This window comes from Meles meles, chromosome 2 (assembly GCF_922984935.1).
Source record: "Meles meles chromosome 2, mMelMel3.1 paternal haplotype, whole genome shotgun sequence".
In the NCBI taxonomy this organism is placed as follows: domain Eukaryota; kingdom Metazoa; phylum Chordata; class Mammalia; order Carnivora; family Mustelidae; genus Meles; species Meles meles.
This window is the reverse complement of record NC_060067.1, coordinates 36,013,718-36,034,445: the sequence shown is the minus strand read 5'-3', so window position 1 is coordinate 36,034,445 and position 20,728 is coordinate 36,013,718. Positions and strand designations below refer to the sequence as shown.

The window sequence follows — 20,728 nt, the reverse complement described above, 5'->3', positions numbered from 1 at the left end:
ATATCATTTTGGTTGATCTTACAGATCATATTATACATATTCTGCAACTTGCACTTTTGTAGCATAAAAAACCTTCAGACCACGGCTCCTGGGTGCCCCAGTTGGTTAAGCCTCTGCCTTCAACTCAGGTCATGATCCCAGAGTCCTGGCATCAACCCCTGCATCAGGCTCCCTGCTGGGTAGGGAGTCTGCTTCTCCCTCTGCCCCTTACCCTCCCCATGCTCTCTTTCACATAAATAAAATCTTAAAACAACAACAACAACAAACCTTCAGACCTTTCAATACATAAAGCTCTACATCATTCTTTGTAATGACTACATAATACTCCAAAAACATGAACATATTTAGCATTCCTTCAGTAGAGATTACTCAGAAACTTGCCAATGTTTGTTTAAGTAAACTCTACCCCCAATAGGGTGCTCAAACTCATGACCCTGAAATCAAGGTCTGCATGCTCTACTGAGCCAGCCAGGCCGCCATGGACTTTCCAACTTTTTATTAGTATAATACTGCAACAACCATCTTTGTGCCCATATTTTTGTGGGGCGGAGTACAAAAAAAATTAAATATCTAGGCCTAAGGTCATTCACAAAAAGCCTTTGCCAATTATCAACAGCACATAGTACATGTTACTAGGTAACATAGTAATTACAGACAATATTATCACTGATAGTACAATAACATATGGATATACTCAAAATATATCTATGCCAGAATGTCTGATCCCAAAAATGTAACTCATTGTTTTTATTTCCTAATTCCAATAAGGCTGCATATATTTTCAAGTTTATTGGCATTTATATTTCTTCTTTTTCAAACTTCTGTCTTATTGATTTTAGTAGCTCTTTATAGCTTTTTATTTATTATAGCTTTTTATGTAGTATTAATCCATTGTTATATCATAGTAAGATTAAGAACTTTTTATAAGTTATTTGTGTCCCTTCCTTCTAGGTGGTTCCAAAGCCAGATTCATAATGGTCTATTTTTACATATTTTCCTATTTAAATATTTATCTTAGACTATTAGCTAAAGAGTTAATAAAATTACAAACCATAAAAAATAGATCTAGGGGCACCTGGGTGGCTAAGTCAGTTAAGTGTTTGCCTTCAGCTCAGGTCATAATTCCAGAGTCCTGGGATAGAGCCCTCCCCATCAAGTTCCCCGCTCAGCAGGGAGTCTGCTTCTCCCTCTCCCTGCCACCTGTTCTCTCTCTCTCAAACAGGTAAAACCTTTAAAAAAAAAAAGATCTAAAATTCTAGGACAGTAATTGAAAGTAACAAGGACAATACGAAATAATATTTAGAAGGTATTTTAATTTTCTTTAATGTTTTAACTAAAACACTAGCAATAAACCCTAGATTATCTTTTGGTAATTTTACTTAAGCTCTTTCATTTTGGAACTACTTTTTGTTGCCATAGAGGTTAAGAACTCACATGAAGGAAAAAAATGTCTTCCAAGCCATTAAAGATTTAGGGAGGGGCGCCTAAGTGGCTCAGTGGGTTAGGCCTCTGTCTTCAGCTCAGGTCATGATCTTGGGGTCCTGGGATAGAGCCCTGCATCTGGCTCTCTGCTCAGGGTGCTTGGTTCCCTGTCTGCCTGCTTCTCTGCCTACTTGTGATCTCTCTCTCTCAAATGAATAAATAAAATCTTCAAAAAAAAAAAAGATTTAAGGAGGAAAGCATTTCTATGTTAGTATGTGTATGTGAGTATTCATTTTGGTTCCTCTTACAGAAGAAAATACTTGGTTTGGTTAGATCCTTTTAAGAAACCATTATATTCTAGGGCGCCTGGGTGGCTCAGTGGGTTAAGCCACTGCCTTCGGCTCGGGTCATGATCTCAGGGTCCTGGGATCAAGTCCTGCATCGGGCTCTCTGCTCGGCAGGGAGCCTGCTTCCCTCTCTCTCTGCCTGCCTCTCTGCCAACTTGTGATCTCTCTCTGCCAAATAAATAAATAAAATCTTTAAAAAAAAAAAAGAAACCATTATATTCTAAATTCTTTCAAAAGATAATTTTGGGGCACCTGGGTGGCTCAGTCGTTAAGCATATGCCTTCAGCTCAGGTCATGATCCCAGGGTCCTGGGATGGAGCCCTGCATCAGGCTCCCTGCTCCACGGAAAGGCTGCTTCTCCCTCTGCCACTCCCCCTACTTATGTTTCCTCTCTCCGCTATGTCTCTCTCTGTCAAATAAATAAATAAATCTTTAAAAAAATAAAATAGGGGCGCCTGGGTGGCTCAGTGGGTTAAAGCCTCTGCCTTTGGCTCAGGTCATGATCTCAGGGTCCTGGCAGCGAGTCCCACATCGGGCTCTCTGCTTCACAGAGCCTGCTTCCTCCTCTCTCTCTCTGCCTGCCCCTCTGCCTACTTGTGATCTCTCTGTCAAATAAATAAATAAAATCTTTAAAAAAATAAAATAAAAGAGGCAATTTTACAAATACCTAGAAGTATCAAAAATTTCCAAAATGTAATAAAATGTTATCATAGGTTTCAAGGTTATAAAAGTCATTTTCAAATGAGTTAGCAATTTCTATAGCACACTACAAAACAGTAAATATTTCAAAAGTGCTTTTAACACAAAATGGTTGGGAGACTCGGTCATGAATTTTTAAAGGAAATAATCTGGTCATATGCTAAATTAACCTACAACAGTTCTCATTAAGCTGGAATGGAACTACTGATACATGACCTTTACCTATAAATGGCCTTAAACTGTTTACTTCTTGCTTTATCAGTGGATAGCAAATTTCCTATGAGTAGGTAAATGTAATAGAAACAGGAAAAATTTTTAAAAATACAACAGGACCGAGAAGGATGTGGTCATGAAATGTGAATAAAAAACAAAACTCTGAAGATCATTAAAAATTAGGAGCCAGTAAGCAAAATGGTAGATAAATCTCCTAAGTCTCTAAGAGACAACAGAGCTAATAAAATAGCCATGAGAGTCTCTAAAAAATTTCTGGAATAGGTAAAGCCCAAGAGAAAAGACAATTCCCAAAAAAGTCACTACTGCTCATTAACAAACATAAAGTCACCCTGGGTCACCTGGCTGGCTCAGTCTGCAAAACATGCAACTCTTGATCTTTAGTTTCAAGCCCCAAACTGGAAGGTAGAGTTTACTTAAAAAAAAAAAAAAAAAAAAAAGGACACCTGGGTGGCTCAGTTGGTTAAGCTGCTGCCTTTGGCTCAGGTCATGATCCCAGGGTCCTGGGATCGAGTCCTGCATCGGGCTCCTTGCTCAGCGGGGAGCCTGCTTCTCTCTCTGCCTCTGCCTGCTGCTCTACCTGCTTGTGTTCCTCTCTCTGACAAATAAATAAATAAAATCTTAAAAAAAAAAAAAAGGTCACCTTAACTAAGTCATCAAATACATGCAAACTAATGTGAACTTTCACTTAAAAAACAAAACACAGAAGGTACAAGAGTACACTGGAAGTTTACTCATACACTGCTAGTCCTGCAGCTAACTGCTGCACAATTCTGAAAAGTAATCTGACAATATGTATCAAGATCAATAGGGGTACCAGGCTGGCTCCTTTGCAGAACAGGCAACTCTTGAACTCTAGATCTAGGAGCTGTGAGTTTGGATCCCACACTGGGTGCAGAGTTACTAAAAAACAAATTAAAAAAAAAAACAGACCATGAAAATGTTCATATCAATGATGTATGTTATTTGTGGTTTATTTTTAAATAGTCCCAACAGAGGAGGGAAAGCAGAAGGATGGAAAGGAATAAATCTTCCACAAAGAATTCCAAATAACTTAAGTAGATTTAACCCCTTTAAGAGGTAAAGCTTAACTCTCCTCCGACCTTGAATGTGTCCTGGACTTAGTGACTTAACTTCTAACGGGTAGAATACAGAAAGAGAAGGTGACTTTATAGTGGAGAAACCTAGCAAATACTACCTTAACCTAAAGATCAAAGTGTACATCAATAGTGATAAATCATGTTGCTGTCATGTACCCTTTAATACGATGTGATAAGAAAGACAGTTCACCTCTGTGGTATTCTTCCCCCAAAACATCACACTAAGTCTAATCATGAGAAAAATCATCAAACCCAAATTGAGAGGAATTCTACAAACTACCTAACCAATACTTGTCGAAACTGTCAAGGACATCAAAATACAAGAAAAGCACACAAAACTATAACAGACCAGAGAAGACAAAGCAGACTAACACTACTTCCAGGTGATCCTAGGAAATCATTTTATGCAAATGATAAAAAGAAACAGATTATTACTGACACTCTATCTTAAATGAGCAAAACTGAGCAATGTACTATTAATCCACAATTATCCACTGTTCTCCAGAAACTTTTTGGGGTACCCTCCCTGTAATTCTACCAAAAGGCTAATAAATTAATTTTTACTTGAGGTAGAATACTATGTATTAGGCATTTCTGACCTTCCAAGCAAGCACTCAACCACTTTACATTTTATGATCTGAAGTCTTTGGCTTCTGCTGCCCCTGCTCCATTGTGGTCCCATCATGAACCAAATGTATGACTTGGAAAGGTCTTTTCCTTTCCTTTTTTAAATAAATCCTCCCGGTACCTACATCAAAACTTAACAAAATGGCAAATTATCCTCTACAAATCTCATATTCATTCCTTTAAAAAAAGGCGGGGGGAGGGGGGGCAGCGAGAGAGGAGTGGGCACCTGGCTGGCTCAGTCAGTAAAGCATGCGACTCAATCTTGGGATCATGAGTTCAAGCCCCACAGTGGGTGGGGGGAGGGGAGGAGGAGAAGAAAAGAAGGGGAAAGGAAAGGGAGAGGAGGGGGGAGGAGTAGTAAAGAGAAAGAGAAAGAAGAGAAGAGAAAAGAAAAGAAAAAAAAAAAGGAAAGCAAAGAAAATCAGGTCTAAAAACCCAGAATTATGGGGGACCTAGGTGGCTCAGTCATTAAGCAACTGCCTTCAGCTCAGGTCATGATCCCAGGGTCCTGGGTTCAAGTCCTACATCTGGCTCCCTGCTCAGTGGGAAGCTGTTCTCCCTCTCCCACTCCCCCTGCTTGTGTTCCCTCTCTACCAAATCTATCTCTGCTAAATAAATAAAATCTTTCTATAAAAGTAAAAAACCAAGAATTACTATAACTTGATTTTTCCTTTATTTTTCTCAAGGCTGCATTATAAAAATATGTACCCTTATTTAACCTCCCTACTTTGTTGCTAGTCTCTAGTTTTCTCTCTTCTTCAATAAAGATTAGTTCCCTGCCCTGCTTCCAAGAGCAGTATTACTGAAAATTCATTTCCCTCATAAGAAATGAGTAATCCAGAATGCTCAATGTGAAATTCTTGTGGTTAGGGGGAAAAAGTATGTAGAATTACTATATGCCCAGAATTTAAACATAGGGAAGAATTACACCACGTTAAAATGACTGTACGAGGGGCGCCTGGGTGGCTCAGTGGGTTAAGCCGCTGCCTTCGGCTCAGGTCATGATCTCAGGGTCCTGGGATTGAGTCCTGCATCGGGCTCTCTGCTCAGCAGGGGGCCTGCTTCCCTCTCTCTCTCTCTCTGCCTGCCTCTCTGCCTACTTGTGATCTCTTTCTGTCAAGTAAATAAATAAAATCTTTAAAAAAAAAAAAAAGAAAAAAATGACTGTACGGGTTCTGTTAAGGTGATCAGATGACATCTCATTTTCAGAAGTTGTCATACTACATTTTACTGCTCGAATCAATTATGTATTTACATAAGGATATGTAAACTTGTATATACACATAAACTTTTGTACATTAAATAAATGATTCTACCCAAAATACTAAAGACTGATACCAAAACTCCCACACAATAAGAACTTATCTATAGAGATAAAAATTTATCTATGTTGACAAATGACCTAAAACCTTAAGAATTTGGTATGTAAAAATAATTACATAATTGGTTGCCTCTAGAAGGGGGCCTAAGTGGCTAGGAGGCAGAAGTAGTAAGGACACTTCACTGTATACCATTTTGTGGCTTCAGAACTATTCAAAAAGCATTAGCTTTTACTATTATTTTTTAAAGATTTTATTTATTTGACAGAGAGACACAGTGAGAGAGGGAACACAAGCAGGGAGTGGGAGAGGGAGAAGCAGGATTCTGGCCAAGCAGGGAGGCTGATGCAGGGAGCCTGATGTGGGGCTCGATCCCAGGACTCTGGTATCATGACCTGAGTGGAGGGCAGAGACTTAATGACTGAGCCACCCAGGCACCCCCCAAAATATTAACTTTTAAAAAGAATAACCATACAGTAAGGTTTTTATTCTTCCCCCTACCAGAACTATTAACTCTAGGAACAAATAATTGCATCTCAATTTTCTCTTGGACTGAATATACTAAATCTTCTTAATCCTCATCTGACCCCTTGTCATCGCTGAATTTGTTGGCTAGAGTTTATATAATAAAAGGTGGGACACCTGGGTGGCTCAGTTGGTTAAGCATGTGACTCTTGATTTTGGCTCAGGTCATGATCTCAGGGTTGTAAGATTGAGCCCCATGTTGGTTTCTGTGCTGGGCAAGAAGACTGCTTAAGATTCTCTCCCTCTCCCTCTGCCCCTTCCCCACCTCCCTCTCTCTCAAAAAAAAAAATGTGTGTGAGCACTTATGTGTGTGTATATATATGTATGTGTGTGTGTGTATGTATATATATATACATATATATATATATATAAAGGTTTCTAAACTTTTTAAGTAAATGTATTACAAAATGAACCAAATTCCATCATCAACAAGAAATGACTAAGTATATAATGGACCACACAATGGGTATTTCTAAAATCAGCCTCTGCCCTAAATCTAGTGTAATCATTCTTTGCAAACTCAGTTTGGAAAAGTTTACCTTTCCCTAAAGAGTACGTTTATCATGATGAGCACTTGCACCACACTGCTGAATCACTATATTGTACACCTGAAACTAACATAATGCTGTATATTTCCTATACTGTAATTAAAATTAAAAACTTAAATTTTAAAAAAAAGTTTACCATTCCTTTCTCCTACTCACTCTCCGGTGAAAGCTTTAACAAGAAAATCAAAATACTGAAGCTGTAAATACCACAAACTACTAATGTTGATAGGATGTTTTGTCAAATTGAGTTTAAAATAAAGGCAAATGGGAATTCACTTTTAAATTCATTTCTAAAATATACATTAAAAAAGAACAAGAGGAAAAAGACAAGGACTAGACTAGTTTTGTTACAAGCATTTTCCCAAGGCACATCCAGAATCAAAGACATCTGGATACACACAATAGCTGGGATGGTAAGGAGGAAAAAAGAAGGTGGAGGAAGCAGAAGGATAAGAGATAATATGACATAGTAAATAATAATTCTTTCTTATAGAATTTTCTGAACATACCAACCACGAAATGTATTTATTTATACATCAAAGTCTGAATTACAAATAATAGGATCAATATTTTAATAAATGGTCCTAGAAAAACCTCCTAGCAAGTAAAAAGGAAAAACACCTATCAGTAATTCTAGAAGACAATTTAGTTGAATATTTGACCACTGTGGAAGAACTACCAAATACAATAGAAAATACCAACAAATTTACAATATAATACTGTGTGCATTAAAGAAGAAGAAGAAGAAGATCCCAAATAAAATAAAAAGAGCAAAAGAACTGGGAAAAAAACACATTTGACTAACATGGCTGGCAAAGGCATTTTAATAACATAGAGCACAGACAAACAGATTCTTAAGTAAGCTATAGACTATATTTGAGATTAAAAACTATAATAACTATTATGGCAAAATGAATCCAGAAGTTAAAAAATATTCATGCCCTCTGAATTATTCTGCTTCTATCAAAAAAAAATCTAAAATACAAAGATTTATGTACAAAGATGGTTCTCATAATTTTATAAGAGTCAAAAACTGGAACAATCTAAATGGGTAAAAGGCAATGTTTAAATTATGATACATACTGTGAAGTATCATGCAGTCAAATGTTTCATTTTCTTTCATAATGACAAGGGGAAATGATCACAACACAATATTAAAGTATATCAAGAAGGATATAAAAATAAGCATAGCACATGCACATGGTTAAAAAGCACAGGAAAACACATGCTTAAAAAAGTTGAAAGAATGTATACCAAAAGTTCAACATTGGGTGTCTCTGGGTGACAGGATTTTACTTTCCACTTTATTCATTTCAAGTATCCTATAATGATCATGTATCAACTCTCTGAATAAGGAAAAAACTTTGGATGTAGCGCCTAAATCCAGGAAAACTAAGATTTAACAGTAAATAAATGGTAAAAAGTAAATAAAGATATGGCAGGGATATGGTGAAGAGATTTAGGAGACATTAATCAAATGCAATGTACAGACCTTGTTTGAATCCCGATTCAAACAAACATTATAAAAGAACATTTATGCAAGAACCAGAAACTTTGAACAGTGACTGGATTAGACGACATTTAGGAATTACTAAAAAAAATTTTTTAGCATAATTACAATGCCAATTATCATATCTAAAAAGAGTCCTTATCTCTGAGAGATCCCTCTAGGTATTTTCAGTCAAAGAGAGATAATGCCTGGGATCTAGTTGAAAATGCAAAGGAAGAAGTATAGACAAAATAAAACAACCATGAGTTAAATAATTGTTGAAGCCAACTCATAAGTACACAAAGACTCATTGTACTATTTTATCTTTTAGCACCAAAAATTTCAAACATACTTAAGACCTTTTTCAAGTAGTTTTATACAGGGCACCTGGGTGGCTCAGTGGGTTAAGCATATGCCTGCAGCTATGGTCATGATCCTGCTTCCTGGGCTTGAGTCTGGTATTGGGCTCCCTGCTCAGTGGAGAGTCTGCTTATCCCTCTGTCCCTCCCCCACCCTATTCAGGTTTGCATGCACATTCTCTCTCTCAAAAATGGATAAAATCTTTAAAAAAAAAAATGTAAATATAGTGTTACAGAAAAACAAAGCACTCTTCTGTTTCCCCCCAGGCAAACATTGGGGGCTTTTCTTGAAAAAGCATGGGAAACCAAGGTTGATTCAAGGTCAGAGGATGGAAATTATCTTCTACTGTGATTTTAAGCAAGTGATTTATGATGAAATCATCTTTTCAAATAGCCAACCAAATCTTTACAGTGATCAACAATGGTATCAAAATTCTTTCCATTTAAAAAATAAAAACCCACAACAAGAGCAAAAAGCAAAGTAAAAACTTAGAACGCATATAATTTGTTTTTTTTTTTAAACAGAAAATAGAGATGAAGGTCAGTGAAATGGGGAACTCAGAATAAGCATTCTACTTTTTTTCTAAAAAGCATCAATTCTACTGATGAGAGCTCCAAAGTTATAAAACCGAGAAAGTGAAATATGCCAGAAACTGCTAGAACTGCCTCTAGGGCATTTAGGGAGCCTACACCTCGGTTTGCTTTCTACTCTATTTTTAACCTTATTCCCAATTATATCACAGAGGTAATTGCTCACCTCTAAAAATAATTTTCTTCTAGAAACACCTTTCTGACCCCAAGTTTTTATGCAGAAGTTTTTATCCAGTAGTAAATCTGACAACTGACCAAATGAAAGGGAAGAGATGTCCCAAAACTTTGGCTACCTTTCATATTAAGCACGGAGAACAAAATATTTGTCTATCACTTAGTAATACTAACATTATGATGCTATAGACTAATATACTACCATTTGGGATTACTTTCATCAGATGACCCAACATCTCAATGTAATAAGATGTTCAAGTTCACTCATATACAACACTTCTTTCTAACACATTCACCTGCTCTATTCTTTTATTGGAAATGGATCTCAATCAAACAAAGCCATACCTATAGTTTATATCTGCCTATATAATGGCTAAGTACTTTTACATGCTAACAACAGTCCTTCTGACAAAGTCAAAGCAGAATTATCCCTGTTTTTAAATGAGGAAAATAGGTTCAGGGAAGCTAGCAATTTGACCATGGTCACACATCTGAGATAAACTCTGCACAGGAAGTCAAAATGTAAATTCCTGATCAGGACCCATTCTACATCTGTCTGATTATGACCAATCCCACTACCGACATTTGTTTCACTCTTACAAAGATTCCTTCGGAGCAATACAGAAATTACATAACTATCAACTGACTTCCTATTACTTCTTACTAATGACATACTTTTAAACACATTTGCATCTCTGATGGGAAACGGGCAAGGAAAGGATACAGACAGAAGTTCAAATTAGTCAATCATTTACTAAAAATTGTGCTAAAACTATGCCTGGGAGAAGTTAAAGACATTTTAAAAATTTAAATGTTGAAACAAACCCCATTATATAGCCTAAATAGTCACAATTCTTAGTTCTTAGAAGTTAAGACTCCATGGATTCTATCATGACAAGTTTTAAAACTCAAATTAATAGCCAACAATTATAGTTACAAATTCCTTGTATTTCCTGTACCGATCCCAACAGGTGACCCTATACTGTTCCACCTAGAGCCATTTACAAGAGAAAATACAATTAAGATCCAACTCTGAAATTCTTACAAAATATTTTTACAATAACAAAAAGCTTTAAGACACCCTTTCAGAGAGAGCATACTATTCAAAAGGAAGAAACTAAAGCAGGCTAGAAAGGATAACAACAAAATACTTACTTTCCACAGAGTGGAATGCTAATGTATACAAGAAACAAGGTGAATGTGACTAACAGGCTCGCTGTGTAAGACATCACTGTATGGATAAGATATACATTAGAGAATGACAGGTCTTTGCTTACTCATAATTCAACAAATCACAACTTGACAAGTTGTACTATTAACACTCTGGGGATGCAGCAGTTCTCACCTACTCATTTAAAGACAAAAGAACTGAGGCTCAGACAGCTTCAGCGACTTACCCAACATCATGAAGCAGACATGGGATTCAAACCCATGTTTTCTCTTATTTCACCTTTCCTCAGAGTGATATATCTAACAAGTCTTCAGGGGACTAAGCAACTGGAAGAGGAGTTTAGAGGAGGATATAAAAGAAATAAAAGGCATCCTCTACCTCTAAGAGCCTGCAATCAAGTTAATTATTAATTATAATTAACTCACAGAATAATAATTACATACCAGCATATAATTAACAGCCAAAATAAATGTCACAGACAAATGACTTCTCAGGAGAAAGCTCAAAATCGAAGGAAAGAACTACTCTCCTCAACTAACCTTCTATCCCATTGCTTCTGAAAGCTTAACACTTGGAGGTCATCAAGAATTTCCTCCCCTCTTCAATTCCTCCACATCTCTGCAGCACACGACTCTGTTATATAGGTCCATCCCCAGGGCTGCCACCACTCTTCTGGAAACTCAGTTAATGTGACCCCATTTTCCTATGTCTGAGACACGACCTTCTCTTTCCTCAGTGACCTTTTCCCTCCCTTACCTACTTGACTGTATTCTAGGAATCACCTTAGGCTAAAACATCATGGGATAGCAGAAAGAGTACATCTTAGATATATGATTCAAGTTACGGCACTACTGAGAAAAGGATAAATTAGCTTCTCTGTGACTTCAGTTTCACTATCTATAAAACAGGCGTGATAACGGAAATTATTCTTTTTAAAGGGTTGTTTCGAGGATCAAATGAGAATGTGTAAGAGTGCTTTTTAAGCTATAAAATGCTCTAGGAAAATTCAACTCTAAGCCCTTAGATTTGAAATTTATCCTCAAATCTCAGCCTAAGATCTCTGTATACTGCTTTGGTATGTTTGTATTCCCGTGAGGCTCAGCTATCACTCTTCTGCATAAAAGAGCAGAAAGAAGTCTTCTGTTCTGAATCTTGGTCCCTCACCTATGAATTTCCTTTTTTTGGCTGTTTTTTACTTTTGTACAATCCCGAAGATTCTCTCAAGGTCTGGGGTAAGATTTATCATGAATGGTCAAACAAAGAAAACTTTCCAAATGAATGATCTTTGTTTATATTCATATCATATATCATATCATAACCAAATATCATAACCAATATCATAACTAAAATTTTCATACTCTGAAATGTTTTCTAAAATTTCTACTCAAGGGGCACCTGGGTGGCTCAGTGGGTTAAAGCCTCTGCCTTGGGCTCAGGTCCTGATCTCCGGGTCCTGGGATCAAGCCCCACATCCCGCTCTCTGCTCAGCAGGGAGCCTACTTCCTCCTCTCTCTCTCTGCCTGCCTCTCTGCCTACTTGTGATCTCTGCCTATCAAATAAATAAATAAAATCTTTAAAAAAATAAAATAAGGGGCGGCTGGGTGGCTCAGTGGGTTAAAGCCTCTGCCTTCAGCTCAGGTCATGATCCCAGGGTCCTGGGATCAAGCCCAGCATCGGGCTCTCTGCTTAGTGTGGAGCCTGCGTCCCCCTCTCTCTGTCTGCCTGCCTCTCTGCCCACTTGTGATCTGTCTGTCAAATAAATAAATAAAATCTTTTAAAAAAAATAATAAATAAAAAAAATAAAATAAAATTTCTACTCACAAGTACACATAAGTCATATTCTGATTAAGAAAATTTTAAACTAAGGAAATATGGCTGTTTTTCCTAAGTTAGAAACAAAAATTCAACAGAAGATGACATAAAAATTCCATACGATGTCATCCCAAATCATAGTGGATAGAAGTTACTTAGTTAAGAAAAGAGTTTTTGGTAGCTGTTTTACAAAATATTACTCTGTTCTGAAATTGTGAAGTATATCACAAGTAATAAGTTTGTGAATGATTTACATCATTCAAATAAATTAAGAGTGGAATCAAGACTTTTTATCTCATTCATCTGCTTGCCTATATGACTTCTTGAACAGAAAGGAGTTATGGTTTCTGCTCTCCCACCTCATGTAACTCCTCTCAACAATGTTATGGCTAGATAACATTTTTATACATAGATGCACATAAATGCCATTCACGATGACAGGAAAAATGCTCACAACCACTGAGTTAAAGAAACCAACATTATCAAAAAATGAAATTTGAATAAACACCACAGTTTTTTTTTTAAGCCTTCAAAATTTTAAGCAGGTCAGTTTCTTTTACATTACCTTTACTAAGAGTAAGAAACAAAATACATACTATGCAAAAAAAAAACCCAAAAACCTGTATTTTAAAAAGTATGTCGGGGGCGCCTGGGTGGCTCAGTGGTTTAAGCCGCTGCCTTCGGCTCAGGTCATGATCTCAGGGTCCTGGGATCGAGTCCCACATCGGGCTCTCTGCTGAGCAGGGAGCCTGCTTCCCTCTCTCTCTCTGCCTGCCTATCTACTTGTGATCTCTCTCTGTCAAATAAATAAATAAAATATAAAAAAAAAAAAAAAGTATGTTGTAAGATAAAATAAGACAGCAGCCAGAATACTGACCTCTAAGTCTGGTGCACATACCATGAGGATGTTTACTGCACTCCTATCCTGACTTGAAACATCTATATTAGCTGTTAAATTCTGGAAACACAATAGATGTAGTACTTGTCAATGAGTGCAGTCAAGCAAAAACCAGCTTCATTTTGTATTTTTACAAAGCTGAGACATCTGTGCTTTGCTCTAAATTTAAAAAAGGAAATGAAAAGTCAATATGAAAATGAGCAATGAGAAGGTAACTTTCTCCAAAACAAAAGCACTGAAGTTTAAAATGTTATAAACAAAATATAAACCCTATTATATATTTTTAAATTGGGTATTAGTTTAGAACCAAGATTTTAATTTTTCGAAGAAAGTTTTTTTAAAAGCAATACAAAATTCAAATAAAAAAGGTAAAAAAAAAAAAAAAAAGCAAAGTAAAAGGTACTCTCCTCTCCTCTGAGGCAATGTCTATTAAAAACTCTCATGTAAATTTTCTAGGAAGTACAAGTATATGCATGTGGTATACACTTGTCAAGGTATAATTAAAGTCACTACATTTCAACTCACTAAAATGTCTTAAATATAACTTTTTAAAAATTATTAGACCGGTTACTCTAATTATTCAGAGCTTAGGTTAACTTTTGAAGCCAATGTTCATCACAATATCATTTATAATGGTAAGAACTGGAAACTACATTCATGTTCAACATTAATTGAAAACCTCCAGTAATCAGTTTATTCAAAATATCTTCTAAAATGTAGCCAGTAAAGGGATGCCTGGCTGGCTCAGTCTGAAGTGCATGTGACTCTTGATCTGGGGATCATGAGTTCAAGGCCCACACTGGATGTAGAGATTACTAAAAAAATAAAACTTTAAAAAAAAAAATAATAAAATGTACCTAGTAAATCAAGTTTAGAAAGTTTCTAAGGCCATGGTAAAAAGCTCATTAAGTTAAACAAACAAACAAACACTAAAACAAAACAAAATGAAGATGCAAGCTTATGTGGGTATTATATCTCATTTATACCGAAGATACATTTTAAATAAATAAATAAAACACTGGAAGAAAATACACAGAGTTCACTTCTGAATGAGATTATAGATTTTGTTGTTTTGGGCTTCATATAGTACTATCTCTTGCAGCTTTTCAGTAACAAGGATGTCTTGTGTTAAGAGGGGCGATTAGAAATCTATATCCAGGGCGCCTGGGTGGCTTAGTGGGTTAAAGCCTCTGCCTTCGGCTCAGGTCATGATCTCAAGGTCCTAGGATCCAGTCCCGCATAGGGCTCTCAGCTTGGCCGAGAGCCTGCTTTCGCCTCTCTCCCTACTTGTGATCTCTCTCTCTCCGTGTCAAATAAATTGGAAAAAAAATTTTTTTGGAAAAAAAAAAAGAAATCCATATCCAGTTCAGGTTTAAATAGAACAAATCAATTCATGAAAGTAGTTCTACTAGTGTATTCTGACAGCTGTAACAAGTAGGTTTACTTATTATAACTTCTAGGATTCTGTAAGAAAAAGACTAGTCAATACTGTTACAACAAAGTCCCAAGGTCAAGGGAAAGTTGGGTTTGAATCCCAATAGTACCAGGGCCTTTACCCTGGGCAACTTACCTAACTCACCAGAACCTGTTTCCTCTTTTCCCTGTAAAGTAGGGTTAACAATCTGATTTAGAGGACTGATTTGACAGGTAAACATAAAGTATGCAAAGGAACTCAAGGGGCTGGCAAATATAGCCATAAATAGTAAATGCCATTATTACTGATATTCAACCAGGTAACTGTATTTTAATTTCAGACTCAAAATCATTTTCAGCCACTTTTCAAAATGGCTTTGAAAGTGCCCACACTGCCCTTTACACAGATGCAAGATCTACTCATAAGTGCCCAACTACAGAAACAATTATTCATATGGTTAGTATTTATTATGTGGACCAACGCATGAATATACACATAAATACAAACCAAAAGAATACCGTTAACTTATAAGCCTATAGCAGTTAATTCTCAGAAGTTTTATGATTTTTTAAAAAGATTTTATTTATTTATTTGAAAGAGCAAGTGAGAGTGAGCCGCCAAGAAGGACAAGGAGAGGGAAAAGCAGACTCTTCCCTGGTCTATCCCAGGACCCCAGAATCATGACCTGAGCCTAAGGCAGACGCTTAACTGACTGAGCCCAATCCAGGTGCCCCAGAAGTTTTATAATCTTAAAAAAAAATCCTAATATAAGCCAAAATATAACAAAGAACAGTTTGGGAGTGCTAAACTTTTTGCAGAATTTTTACACTCCATATACTAATATAGCACTATTTGTCAGTACCAACTTAGACAATTTAGTGTCTTATATTGAGGTTTTGTTCTAAGTCCTATTAAATTATATGGGAAAAGATCACAAATAATTCCTTTCAGCAATGTACCATCTTTTACAAGCATAGATTAAAGTTGTGATCTTTCTTCATTTATTTATTCCATCAACAAGCCTACTGATTATCTAATTGGTCCTCCCAATGAAATAGGCCAGATAGCCACCGCCAATTAAATACAAAAGGAAGTGATAGAAGCAGACATATGGCTATTTACAGAAGCCTAAGGTGGGCAAGGACAGAGCTCAGGTAAAGGTCATGTGCGACCTGAGCCTCCACAGGTAACAGCCAGGCTTAAAAACTCGGAAGAGACTAAAGACAGACAGTATTTCTCTAGATTAAGTGCCCCCACCTTAAAAAAACCAACACACCAATCAAATTTAAAAAATTTTCAAACTCATTTGGAAAGGGGTCTTCCAGTGAGAAATCTATTCAGTTTACGATGATCAAGTAATATAACACCCAACTCAATGGAGAAAATGTAGGAAAAATTCAAATGGACTATACAAGCAGACAGGAAGTGACAGGTTTCTGGTGTGTGGAACACAAGGTAATGCACAGGAAGGAGAAAACACTTCAAATACTTAAAATTTAAGCCTGATAGGCTCTCAATACAACAAAGCAGGAAGACCTAGGAGTCTTTGCAGAGGTCATCTTCTGCTACTTTGCCTGCGAAACTTCAGTTAAAAAGCCCAACAAAACAATGGACTTCATTAAGGACTGGATTGGAAATGGGACAGAATACACTGTCTCGCCCTTAACAAAAACATGGCCTTTCAAACCAAAGTACTGTGTACAGTTCTAAACTCTAGTTCAGAGGCAGTCAAGTACAGTGATTAACAGACGTATTCAAATCCAACTTTCTGCCGCCACTTATATGTCACAGTTCCTTCACTTGTAAAATGGGAGTAGACCTACCTGAGTTGTTCTGCAATTAAATGAAAAAACATGTAATTACTTAGCATAGTACCTAACATATAAAAGTGTTCCCCAAAGTGGTAGTTATCATTACTACTATAATGCATGAAGTAATCTCCCAGAGAAAAGCCATTACAATATCAAGAGACATTCTTAAACATTGATATGCATTAAAATCACCTAAATGGCTTGTTGAAAATGCAGATTCCTAGGACCCATTCCTCCCAGGGATTAAATCTACAAGTCTAAAGCAGAATGTGGGGGGAATAAAAAATTAAACATAAAAATAAAACATAAAATAGAATGTGGCCTTTCTCTAGCCCAAACATCAAGTAAGAGAATCCAGGTACAACCCTATTTAAAAAAAAAAAAAAAGGCTAAAATCGAGGGTTCTTCCATTCAAAGAACTAATCTAAAACAGTATGTTCAAGAGGAATACACACCTGTTCAGCAAGTTCATTCATTCAACTAACATTCACTGAGTTCCTACTATGCAGTGAAAAGGATATACAAGGTCCCCATTCTCTCAGATGAATTTCTAGTATAGGAAACAGAATACATACATAAGGAAATTCCAGATAGTGCAAAATGTTATGAAGAAAATAAGAGAATGGAGAGATAATTAGGGAGTAATCTTCTCAAAGAAACATCTGGGGGCACCTGGGCGGCTCAGTCGTTAAGTGGCTGCCTTCGGCTCAGTTCATGATCCCAGGATCCTGGGACTGAGCCCCACATCGGGCTCCCTACTCTGCAGGAAGCCTGCTTCTCCCTCTCCCACTCCCCCTGCTTGTGTTCCCTCTCTCACTGTATCTCTCTGTCAAATAAATAAATAAATTCTTTTAAAAAAAGGAAAAAAAAAGAAACATCTGAACTGAGACCTGAATGACATGATAGAATCAGCCACAAGATCTGGAGAATACTGAAGCCACAGGGTACAGCAAGTGTAAATGCCCTAAGGCAGGAACAAGCCTGGCAAGTTCCAGCGACACAGCCCGTAGGGCTGGAAAACAGGAAGAAACTGACATGGCCAGGCTCCCGGATACTAATCTAGGCATAGGGATATATGGTGAGTTAAGGGAAGGAGGCAGGGCCAGAGCATGTAGTGTGGATTTTATTCTGAACATGATGGAAGTCTTTCCAAAAAAAGGGTAACATAATCTGATTTGCACTTTAAAGGATCTCTTAGGCTGTGGTAAGGGGAATGCACCACAAAAAGACCAAGTGGAGGTTAGACCAGGAGGTTAATACAGTAGGCCAGGTAAGAGATACTGAGAGCTGGCAAAAGTAGAAGCAGTAGCAAAGGGAAGTAGTGGCCAAATTTAGAATACATATATTAAACACTATAATTAAATGCAAATCAGAGAAAAAGAACTAAGTTGCAAAATAAGTAGTAAGCATCTGGGACTCATTATCCAAGAGAAATGGAATAAAAATTGAAATTTAAGGTTTTAGGGATGTTTATGACTAAGGATCGTGAATGGGTTAATAGAATATTTAGGATACTTCCTAATAAATATTTATCCTCTGAAGTTGAGACGAAGGGGACATTTCCTTTTCTTTTGGCACCACCAAGAAGGCACTGGGCTAAACAGGCATACACCCAACACCCTTAAGTGTGATTCATAAAGTAAAATCTTTCGGGACCTCACTGACAGAGGCCTGGCCAGGTGGTCAGCATTTGGAGCACAGTGTAGCTATGGAACAGAACTAAAGCTTTACCTGAATCAAATCACTAAATCAGTAAAACCCTTTTAAACTTTCTATCGTCAGCTTAGGCTATTCTGTCCCTGCTCTCCCACAAGTTAAACAAGAAAACCTACAGTGACACACAATGCACGTTAACTTCTTAATGTTATCATAGAAGTCTGGGAGGAAATCTTTTAAAACCACGATTTTAGAGACACCTGGGTGGCTCAGTCGGTTTAGAGTCTGGCTAGGGTCATGATCCCTCCTGGGATTAGTCCCCTATCAGGCTCCTTGGTCCGCGGGGAGCCTGCTTCTTCCTCTGCCTCTCCCCACTGCTCGTTCTCTTTCTCTCTCTCTCTAAAATAAATAAATCAAAATCTTTAAAAACAATAATAAAACAATCATTTTAATCATTATGGTTTGGCAAACACACAGTGAATATACCCTAAAATTTAAGGCCCAAAAGTCCCTCTCCACCAAAACATAAATTGTTTCTCCAAAGTACTACCACATAGGAAGAACAGGTTACAGAAAAGCATATGCAGTATGATACCACTTTTGTGTAAAATGTATAACTGCAAAAAAGAAGTCTGGAAGGATAGAAATCACTGCCAACATTTTGATCATCTCTGGATGGCAGGATTATCAATGACTTTCTTCTTTTTTCCTTTGTAATAATTCTTCAATTATAAACTATTTCATATAAGCCAGAATATTCAGTTCACATTACATAAAAGGTTAAAAAAAAAACCACTTCAAGGAAACCTAATTTCATTTATCTAAATCAGCAGGATTCTAACTGTGGTATTAAGAAAAAAGATCTCAACTGCACACACAGCACACAGGAGAAAGAAATTTGTTAAGAGGCCCATGATCTACCACTCAAGGATACACCCTTCAAGGAAGTGGTCTAAATGCCTAAGTACTCTTCCTGAATTTCATAAGGTGCAATCAATTAGCACATACTTGTTGTTCTTTCTTACCATTTACCAAAGAAACACCTCAACCAGTTCTCTGGGAAACAAAAAGGCCGGGGGGGGGGGGGGGGGGGGGAGGGTGTTCCTAAGTTAGGGCGAAAAGGAGGTTTGGCCCTCTGGTCTCCTTTGTGCTGTCGACGGGTGCGGAGGGTGGCAGGGCTTGAAGCAGGCTACACTAGAGGAATCTGCGTGGCAGATCACCTGAAGTGGAAGGGAACACAAGCTTTCTACAATCTCCACTGAACTGGGCCGGTGAGACCACCTCCTAAGTCTCAAGGCTAAAACACTTGAAAGGGCTTACACTATACAAGTTATTGTGTATGTAGAGCTGCCAACGGTTTCTGACAATAACGCAAAAACTGGAAGGGCTCTTCAACAAACGCAGGTATTACGGGCGTGAGGCTCACTCGACTCGCGATGCAAAAACCAAGACACCTTCTCTTATTAAGGCCGTATCTTCGATTCTGCAAACTAGGACAACTCAAAACATCTTGCTGACTTTCTACAGCTAACAAATATCATCTTGGCTAAAATCCAAACACACGCAGAAGCAGCCACTTTGGAAAACTTTGGCTTTAAACGGCAACGCTAGACTTCAAGTGCTCCGGTAACCAGTTTATCGCACATTATGTCTTATAAAGGGTGCTACCTCTTTACTGTCAGCTCTAGTTCCACTTACTGAACAAACAGAAATAAGGAATACTTCCAATTCGCACAATAAGGACTAAAAAAGCTCCCGCTTTCTGGATGGCAGCTTTCCTGTCTCATCAATCACAACAAAGGACGCATCCTAATGACTTCATCAAACCTAGAGAAAGAGAGGTAAATGATACAGTGTGGATTTCAGGGTTTGTGGGTTCTTCCTTCCAGCTACGACTCTCTTCTTTTTACTCCATTATACGCCTCCACCCGAGCTGACTGTCTTGCCCTAAAAATAAAACCACCCGTGGCTACCGTCCACTTTCCTGCTAAGCCCCGACTCTGGTTTCCTGCAGAGAAAGCCAAATTGCAGGCTCTCTGCCTCGCTCTTGGCCGGGGGGGCGCGGGCTCGGCAGGAGCGGGCTTCTCCCGTTGCAGAGTCACCAGACCGGCCGGAGAACCACGGAACCCGAGAAGCCAGCCCCGCTCTGCCGCAGCCGCCGCAGTCCCCCGGAGCCTGAGGAGCCCCCAAGAAAAACAGGGTGAGGGGAGGGTGGGCCGGCAAACGGCGGTGGTAGAGGGGGAGACACTCACCCGCCCAGACAACAACCGACGGGGCGGGGAGGATGGGGGCCGGGACCAAGGCTCAGCAGAAAGACCGCCTGAAGCTTCCGGAACGCTGCGGCTGCTCGGGACGCCGCGGCCGCTGCTGCTCCTGGCCGCTGGCTTCCTCCCCTCCTCTGTTTTGATTCGACTGACCACGTCACTCTAAGCCACGAGACCCGGATCTGCCGGCTCCCGCGGGCGGCGGCGCAACAGATTGCAGCGACTCGAGACCCCAGCGGCCCGCCTGCAGAGCATGCGCAGCCCCGCGCCT

At 38.3% G+C, this 20,728-nt stretch overlaps 1 protein-coding gene across 2 annotated transcripts in view; it reads right to left on the bottom strand.

Annotated features, from left to right (window-relative positions):
- SMIM14 (small integral membrane protein 14) overlaps window positions 1–20,728 on the bottom strand; it is an 88,919-nt gene extending 68,191 nt beyond the window's left edge. The window contains exon 1 of one of the 2 annotated variants that reach the window (XM_045997100.1): window positions 20,446–20,728. The gene's annotated coding sequence lies outside the window, so the exon portion shown is untranslated. The remainder of the gene's footprint in view (window positions 1–20,445) is intronic. The other variant, XM_045997099.1, reaches the window with a different exon arrangement.